The following is a 9,259-nucleotide window of genomic DNA, read 5'->3' on the forward strand; positions in this document are numbered from 1 at the left end:
CTCATCTCATGGTCAGGAAGGAGAAGAGAGAGAAAGGTACTGGGGTCTCACAATAACCTTCAATGGCACAGCACAAATGATCTAAGGTCTTTCCTGAAGGTCCCCCCCCCTCAAAGTTTGTGCCTGATAGCACCACCTGGGGACCAAGCCTTTAGCACATGGACCTTTGGGAGACATTTAACATCAAACTATAACAGTTCTGTAACACCCAACTCATAAAATTGTCCTCGTAATTTTCACAGTATTTTGAAATTATCATCTTGTTTTTGCCTCTCTAATGTTTCTATATGTTCACTGAGTGCTATCATTCTGTCTAATTTGTTCCTATATATCTGGCTCCCAGTAAGTATCTGTCATATAAAGTAATGCTCAATGAATGCTGGCAGAACTAAGGCTAAATTTATATATGTTTGGTCCCTAGACATCAGTAACTCCATTTTGGTTCTGGGATTCCATCTTTACCTGAAACTAAAACTTTATAAACTTCCAAGAAAAAGAAACTTAAGATACAATGTTCCCATAAACCTCCACCCAAGGTCTCTAAACACACACACACACACACACACACACACACACACACACACACACGCTGTTGTTACCCAACCACCTCCACCCAAGATCAATTCTACCTTGCTCTTGTTCCTTATCCAAATGGTATATAAGCTTCCATTCAACTGACACTGGTTGTTGCACCTTGAAGAAGAGTGGCCTGGTAGATATTCTCTGTCAATAAACCTTTGCTTGAACTTAGGCTGTGTCTCTTGTGGATATTTGCACCAACTACCCTAGCAATATCCCATTACCTTAAAGTAATATAGAAGTGATAGGAGGATCATAAATTTGAGGACTACAATCAGCTGCTTTAAATGAACAGTTGGTGGTTCAACTTCAAAAAGTACATAACCCTTTCTAATATGTTCTAGAACCAATAGGTGCCAAGAGACTCCAACCCACAGTCCATCTGGAATCCTAATCATCTTCTAACCTTAGACTCAACTAGTCACTATTTGGTGAAAGAAAAGGAAATTCCAGCTCTAGAGAGGCAAGTGAAGTAAGCAGTTTGCCTCCTTCCACTGCCAATATTTTTGAAATACTCTCATCCCAAGATGCCTCCTTCAGGACAGGAACAGTGTCCAATAACATTGTAATATAATATTCTATTAATATATGTGTGTTTTAAATGTTATTCTAGAAGAATTACTCAAAATGAATTATTTGATTGAGACCTCTGGCAATATAGTACTGGCATAGAGATTGAATTCAGGAGACTTCTCAATATGCATTATACCAGACCTCATTGGAAAACTATTATTCTTTCTACTCATAAAGTAATTCCAGGTTCTGAATTATATAAATATTGAAACCTGATTATAGCTACCTACTTACTATTTACTGAGTGTTTCCTATGTACCAGACACTGTGGTAAACATCTTATAAGCATCAACTGTCCCGCATTATATTTTTAAAAAGTTAGTACTGACATATTAATTGTACAGATAAGGAAAGAGACTCAAAACAATTAGATCATCTGCCAAAGTTACACACATAGTAAATGATGGACCCTTGAAATTGTCTAATTTCACACACAAAAAATTCCCTTAACCACAATGTTATTCAGTTTTTCTGTTCTATTTATTTTTGCTTTAAGATTCTGAAAAGGCAGACAAAATAAATGATTCTTTTCTTGCAGACAATTCATTTGGAGACAAATAACAGATACTCTGTTTCTGCAACATTGGGTATCTCAAGAAATTATTTTAAATGTAAGTAAAAGGTCAGATGCACACCAAAGTAAAATTACATATAATTAATTAATAAGGTTGAATGATTAGAAAGTTTTTGGTTATTTGAGATTTTTTCCCCAAAGTATTCTCATTTAAAACAATTTCAGAAGTCATATTTAATTTCCTCTGAGCCTCTATTATAATAGCTTTATATCCTTTGTCTTATTTCCTCATCTTTTCTGAGCCAGTCTCTCTAAAATGTTATGCCTGACAGCCATTATTAGTATCCCTGCTTGATTATACAATTATTGGCATTATTAATTTCAGCAATATAAAATGTAGCAGAAGAAATTGAGGACTAATCAAGATGGAATGTTTTAGATTAAAGAATGTTGAGGACTGGGAGTAAATATTCATTTGGATATTAGAGATTTAAAGCATGCAACTTTCATTAATATTTGATAATCTTTTCTCATTTTCTAGGTATTGAAATTGGCACTCATAACACAGTGATCACAGCATTAAAAATATTAGCCAATTTAATTTATGCCAAACAGTTCAGGTAAGCAGGGAGTTTTGGTGTATGTCAGAGTTGGTGGTTGAAACTTTGCTTAAAAGAATTTCTCATTTTATCACAGCTATTCCACAACTTAACAGATATCATGGGAACCAGGCAGAGCACTAGTTTTGCCTATGTATATTCAATGCACATTGGATCAGAAAACAAACTGGAGGCCAAAGGCATCTTTTAAATGATATCAGACCAATATCTTGAATTTCAAAGGACCCTTCTTGTGAGAAGTTCAAGACTTCCCTCATCTCCCAAGAATGTAAATAAGTATGACATATGGTAGAACAAAACAAGCTTAGAAAATTTAGAACTTTAGAAGATAATTTAATGGAACTTGACTAAGTTAAATCCCAAGCCAAAGCCTCTTTTAAAATTTCATGTCCTTATTGCCACAGTTCCACTTTACACACATGCTCACTCTGAGAAGGAAAGCTGAACTTATACAGGGAGAAAGTGATGTGGCTTAATAGTGCTATGGATTAAACAAGGCAAAACAATACAAAACAAAATCCTCTTCATTTCCATCTGTACTGCGTATTTGCCTTTTATCCTTCCCAACCATGTTCTACCTCCCTTGTGTTCCAGAGACTGACCTGTATGAATCATATAATAAGGACACCTTTGTCCTCTGGCTTTAGGTTTGTTTAATGGGAAGCCTTGTTAAAAATACCAGAAAGCACAGCATATTTACTCTTTGGCATTCTCCCTGTGACTTCATGGGCTATGTCCCTTAACTAAAGATCTTAATTCCCATCAGGATGATATTTCTACATAGATCATTGTCTCTCCAATTTCCATTAACTGTTCATTCCTGTTCCCTCTCTCAGTTTCACCCTCATGTTACAAACACCAGCATCTTACAGTATCCTTTGCTACTATGTGTTTACTGACGTATAAATAGTCCCTTTATTAAACTCCTCTGAAATTATTTGAGTTTATCAGCTGCTTTCTGCCAGTACACTGATTGATATATTATCCTGTGATAGTGTTTGACACTCTGTCACTTGAGATTTATCCTTTTGGCTTTCATTGAATCATCAGAAGAAAACTGTTAGAAACTTCAAATCCATTATCAACTACTTATATATTCACATAAAACATATTTTTTTTCTTATTTAACAACTCTTCATGCCTGGTGCCATTCAAAGAAGGGCTATAACATAATTTATCAATAGACTGTTGACAGGGGTTATATGTTATTCACGTTTATATTCTGTTGTTAGACTTATGGTTAGAGTGCCTAGAAGTCAGATCATCTGGATTTTAATTATAGTTCTATTATTAATTGTGCAACTTTGGATTTTTTTCATTTTGGTATTTTTACCATCCTGAATCTTAGTTTCGTCATTTAGGATTACAGTAATAACATTACCTACTCTAAGGTGTTCTTATGAGCAATAACTTAGTTATTCAAAGTACAGAAGTACATAGTAACTTCAATAAATGCTGGTTATTGCTAACAATTATTACATTTATAATATACTCATTCATCTATGAATCCATCTTCCTATCCATCCATTCTTGAGTTTCTATTGCATGTTAAGCAGTACACAATGCCTGGGTAAAAAACTGAGTAAAAGAAGATTCCTATCTACACATAACTTTTGGTCTAAATATAGGAACAAAAATATATGAACAAAGAAATGTCACAAATCACAGTCACAAATAATTGGAAAACCTTAGAAGAATGCTATGTAGAAGAAGTGCTTGGTATCATATGATCAAATTATGGAGACATTCTTTCTCTGAAGGAAAAGAAGCAAAATAGAAAAATAGGGAAGAAAGATTCAAACAGAGAAATAAGCAAGTAGAAATACCATGGGGAATTAAAAACACAGTGAATATGAATGACTAGGAAAGATCCTGCTGGCTATAGAAGAAAGCAAATTCAAAGTAGAAAAGTAGTAAAGAGTTAGTACAGAACATTGCATAGAATGTTAAAATTTTTGCCTTTGGCATAATAGAAATACGAAGTTGTTGATGTTGGGTTTTGTTTGTTGGTTTGTTGGTTTTTTTTTTGTGTGTGTGTGTGTATGTGTGTGTGTATGACAAGCTTACTATATTTTGAGAAAAAAATTCATTCTAGTCACATTGTGGGAATGTCAGATGGATCCCAAAAGACCAATTGAGAGGATACTGTAGTAGTTCAGGAAAGAGTCAATGGTAGCTTAGACTAGAGTGGTGGCAGTGGAGATTGAAAATGGTGGATGAATTTGAAAGGTACAATTACTAGAACTTGATGGTTGATTGAATATAAAGAGTGTAAGTTGCAAGAATGGACTTAAGTTTCTTGATTTGTGGAACCTGATGGATGCTTGTGCCATTCTGAGTTAGGACACTGAAAAGAAACAAGCTGGCAGTAGAGATATCATATATTACATTTTGTATTTGCTTTGTGTAAATTAATTTTGAAATATTCAAGAAGACATGTCATGTTTTAAAAAGCTGAATGTGTATTAGAAAAGTACCATTGCCCCATATTTTGTATGTAGAGAGATAAGGTGATCTTTATGGGTTTACTTTAATTTTCTGGTTTTCTAAGCTCTGATCTTGATTTTATCACTAACCAACTATGTGGTCATTGACAAGATATTTACCTTTCTTGAGCTTTGTGTCTCTCAACTACAAAGTGAGAAGGTTAAATAATATTATAGTTTTGTATTTTAATAATACAATTCTACACACTACTAGCCTTTTATGAAGTATTGAGAGTTATTTGATACTTTACATCATGCTAGCAGGACATCATAAAATCAATTATTTGGCTTCATGTCTACTGTGAATCAAATTTTTGGAGGTTGAAATTGTTTACCTTTTTTATCACCTCTCTTTAGCAATGATCATTCAATTCAACCAGTTATTCCAAATTTCCATTTTACTTATTTTATTTCAAATATCTTCATATCTGTTATTATTGTTAGTATACCTATAATTTTATTTTTTTTCCAAATGAGTCTTGAGCAAACTAATAATAAAAAAGTATCTTGGTGCAATATAGTATTGAAAATGAAAGTAAATACACGTGGTATATATGAAGGAAAGAGTAACAAAGTTATCAAACATCTCCTAAGTAAATATAATTACTATGACTGAGCACTAAGCTTAAGTGAAATTGTTGATAAACAAAACAGATAGAAATGTCAGAGCTTGTGAAATATTTATTGTCTGATCAAAGGAAGCATGTCTGCACTCTAGGATCAAAACCTCTCCCCAAGACTAAATTAATTACACAGCCTATGACTGAGGACACTGAAAAATAGCACAGTATTTTCTCTGTCTTTCAAAAACAAAAGAGTCCCAACTCTGGAAAACAGTAGGTACACAGGGATGATAAAAAGCAAGAGAATGAATACAATTAAGCACCAAATAGATAATTAGGTGCCCTTGTAGATGTTTTCCTTTTGCTATCATATTTTATTTTTACCATCTTCCTATGAGATAGCTATTTCCATTTAAAATACGAGTCCTGAGGCTGTCCTAGGATCGATTTCCCCCAATTGTATCATGTATCCCACCCATCTGAGTTGTTGTGACCTCCTAAGGGTCCTGCCAACATTTTGCATATGGGTTACATGGATGCCTACTGAACACTCATTCCGATTCTAATCTCCAAGAAACTTTCTTCTCCTCTGCTTGACCTTATGTCACTCTTTTCTTTCATCTTTCAAAGGAAATTATTTCTTTGTGATATTCAGGATTTTGCAAATGACTAAAGCTTTTTTACTTCATATTTTATATAAAAAAAATCTAGTCTCCTGATTGAAATTAGGTGGAGGAAAGTCAAAAAATAAAAACAAAACAAAAATCATAATTATCTTAAGAAGTACCCTGCAACATTAGTAAATTAAAAAGCTTAAAACAAAACTCAGTTGTGCCTGGAATAAACATTGTGTGTAGTATACTGGTATAGTATAGACTTTGTCTACAATGACTTACGAGTTAAAAGGAGATGACTTTAAATCCCAGTTAGACCTCTTAGTAGGTTTATGACCTCAGCTAGCTTATTTATACTTTCTGTACATCTTTCCTTGTTTCTAAATTGGAAACCTAATTATACAATTTTGAGGATTGAATGTGATCATAGATACAATATACTGAGCACATGATCCACTCATTATAATATTTGAAAGTAATTTTTTCAGAATGCATGCTACATAAATAATATATAAACTTTAACTCAAAATGGATCAAAGATCCAAAAGTAAGAACTCAAATTATTAAATGATTAGAAGAAAACAGGGAAAAATCTTCATGACATTGGATTTGGCAATGATTTCTTGGTTGTTGCAAAAAAAAAAAAAAAGATAGGCAACAGAAGAAAAAATAAGTAAATTCAACTTCATGAAATTTTAATAACTTTGTTGCATCAAAACACATTATCCTCAGAGTGAAAAAGCAACCCATGGAATGAGAAAAGACATTTGCAAATTATATATCTGTTAAGCGATTAATTTTCAAAATAGATATTCTTATATTTTAATAAGAACCACCTCCAACCAGACATGTGGCATATGCCTGTAATTCTAGCCACTTGGGTGGCTGAGGCAGGAGGATTTTAATTTCAAGGCCATCCACAGCAATTTATCAAGACCCTGGCTCAAAATAAAAAGGACTGGGGATGTGGCTCAATGGTTAAATGCCCCTGGATTCAATTCCTAGTACCAAAAAAAAAAAAAAAAACCCAAGAAAATATATTCAGAGGCTGCCATCTTGGGACAAAGGTCAGGGCCTGTGAGTCCGGTGCCAAAGGACCTACAGATTTACCACCACCACCATCTTGGGACATGGCTGCCTTAGTCTGGCCAGTGCCTGGAGATTGTCCAGGTACCTATAAGTCTGGTTGCACCTGAGGTCTTCCTGCTGGGTGTGCTAGTGACTGCCATGTTGTTGCTCCTACAGAATAGGAGAAAATCTTTACCACATGCACCTCAGATAGAGCACTAATCTCCAGGATACATAAAGTACTCAAAAAACTTAACACCAAAAAAAAAAAAAAAAAAACCCAAACAACCCAATCAATAAATGGGCTAAGGAATTGACACTTCACAAAAGAAGAAATACAATCAATCAACAACCATGTGAAAAAAATGTTCATCATCTCTAGCCATTAGGGAAATGCAAATCAAAACTAAGATTTCATCTCAATCCAGTCAAAATGGCAATTATCAAAAATACAAGTAATAGGGCTGGGGTTATGGCTCAGTGATAGAGCACTTGCTTAGCATGTGTGAGGCACAGGTTTGATTCTCAGTGTCACATATAAATAAATGAATAAAATAAATGTCCATCAATATCTGAAAAACAAAATTCAAAAAATAGAATACAAGCAACAATAAGTGTTGGTGAGGATGTGGAAAGAAAAGGTACATTAATACATTGCTGGTGGGACTGCAAATTGGTGCAACCACTATGGAAAGCAGTAAGGAGCTTCCTCAGAAAACCTGGAATGGAACTACCATTTGACCCAGCTATCCCACTCCTCGGTGTATACCCAAAGGACTTAAAATCAGCATACTATAGTAACACAGCCACTGAAGTGGCACCCCCTTTCTCCACTGAAAAGTCTTAACTGGGCCTCTCCAGAAATCTTTACCCAGATTGATTTTAGGACTGTCAGCAAAAGAGTTTCTGCAAAAGAGTTCAATGTAGTTAAACTTCCTATTTTTGTGTTTATTTGGCCACTGGCTGAGAAGATACCAGCACTCCAGGTGCTGGACACCCCCTTACTAGTTTTACACAAACATATCCAGTATAGTACTTTGAAGAAATGTGCAAGCAAGGCCTCTGGTCTTGAGCTGGAGCTTCACAGAGATGTCTACATTTTTAAGATAAGTTACAACTGGGCTCCATGGTAACAGCTGGCAGGGGGAGAATAGAAAGGGGAGAAGAAGAACACCTTCTCAGGTGTTGTCCTTGAAGGGTTAACATGCTCAGAACAGTGAAAGAAAAAGCTGCTATTATGTGAACTTCTGCAGACTGTGAACTTCTGAGCCCCTCCCCTTACATGCTGGGTATAAAAATCTGAAACTCCCTGAACTTGGGTTCAGGGATTGATTGATTACAGCTAATGATGTGCCCTCTGAACATGGCTGCAGCCAAATAAAACTGTTTCCTGCTATCTTCAATGCCTTGCCTCGTTTGTCCCTACAACACCACATCAATGTTTATAGCAGCTCAATTCACAATAGCTAAACTATGAAACCAACCTAGATGCTGTTCAACAGATGAATGGATAAAGAAAATGTGGTACATATACACAATGGAATATTACTCAGCCTTAAGGAATGAAATTATGGCATTTGCCAGTAAATGGATGGAGCTGGAGAATAACATGCTAAGTAAAATAAGCCAAACCCCCAAAACCAAAGGCAGAATGTTTTCTCTGATAAGTAGATGCTAATCCATAATGGGGGTAGGGGTTAGGGAAGAATGAAGGAAATTTGGATTATGCAGAGGGGAGTGAGGCGAAGGGAAAGGGTGTAGAGATCAGAGGGATGGTGGAATGAGACAGATATTATTACCCTATATAAGTGTATAATTACACTACCCATGTGACTCTGTGCCATATTTAGGAAGAATTTGTGCTCAATTTATGTACAATGTGTCAAAATACATTCTACTGTCATGTATAACTAGTTAGAACAAATTTTTTAAAAGATACTCAGATGTTCAATATCACTAATGATTAGAAAAATGCATATCAAAACTATACTAGGTATCAACTCACACACATCAGAAAGGCTACTATAAAAAACCCCACGAAATAACAAGTGTTGACAATGTGGAAAAAAATTAAAATCAAACAATGAAACAAATTGAGGCAATCCTACAGTACTAGGCTAAGAGGAAACGAGAGAACAGGTTTCAGTCACATCTACCTCAGAGAACTTTTGACCCTAAGCAGATGTAAATCCCTTTTCCAGCATGCATTAAAACAAAATGAGGCCAAAACTCATTATATCCA

The sequence above is a fragment of the Urocitellus parryii genome, chromosome X (genome assembly GCF_045843805.1).
Source record: "Urocitellus parryii isolate mUroPar1 chromosome X, mUroPar1.hap1, whole genome shotgun sequence".
In the NCBI taxonomy this organism is placed as follows: domain Eukaryota; kingdom Metazoa; phylum Chordata; class Mammalia; order Rodentia; family Sciuridae; genus Urocitellus; species Urocitellus parryii.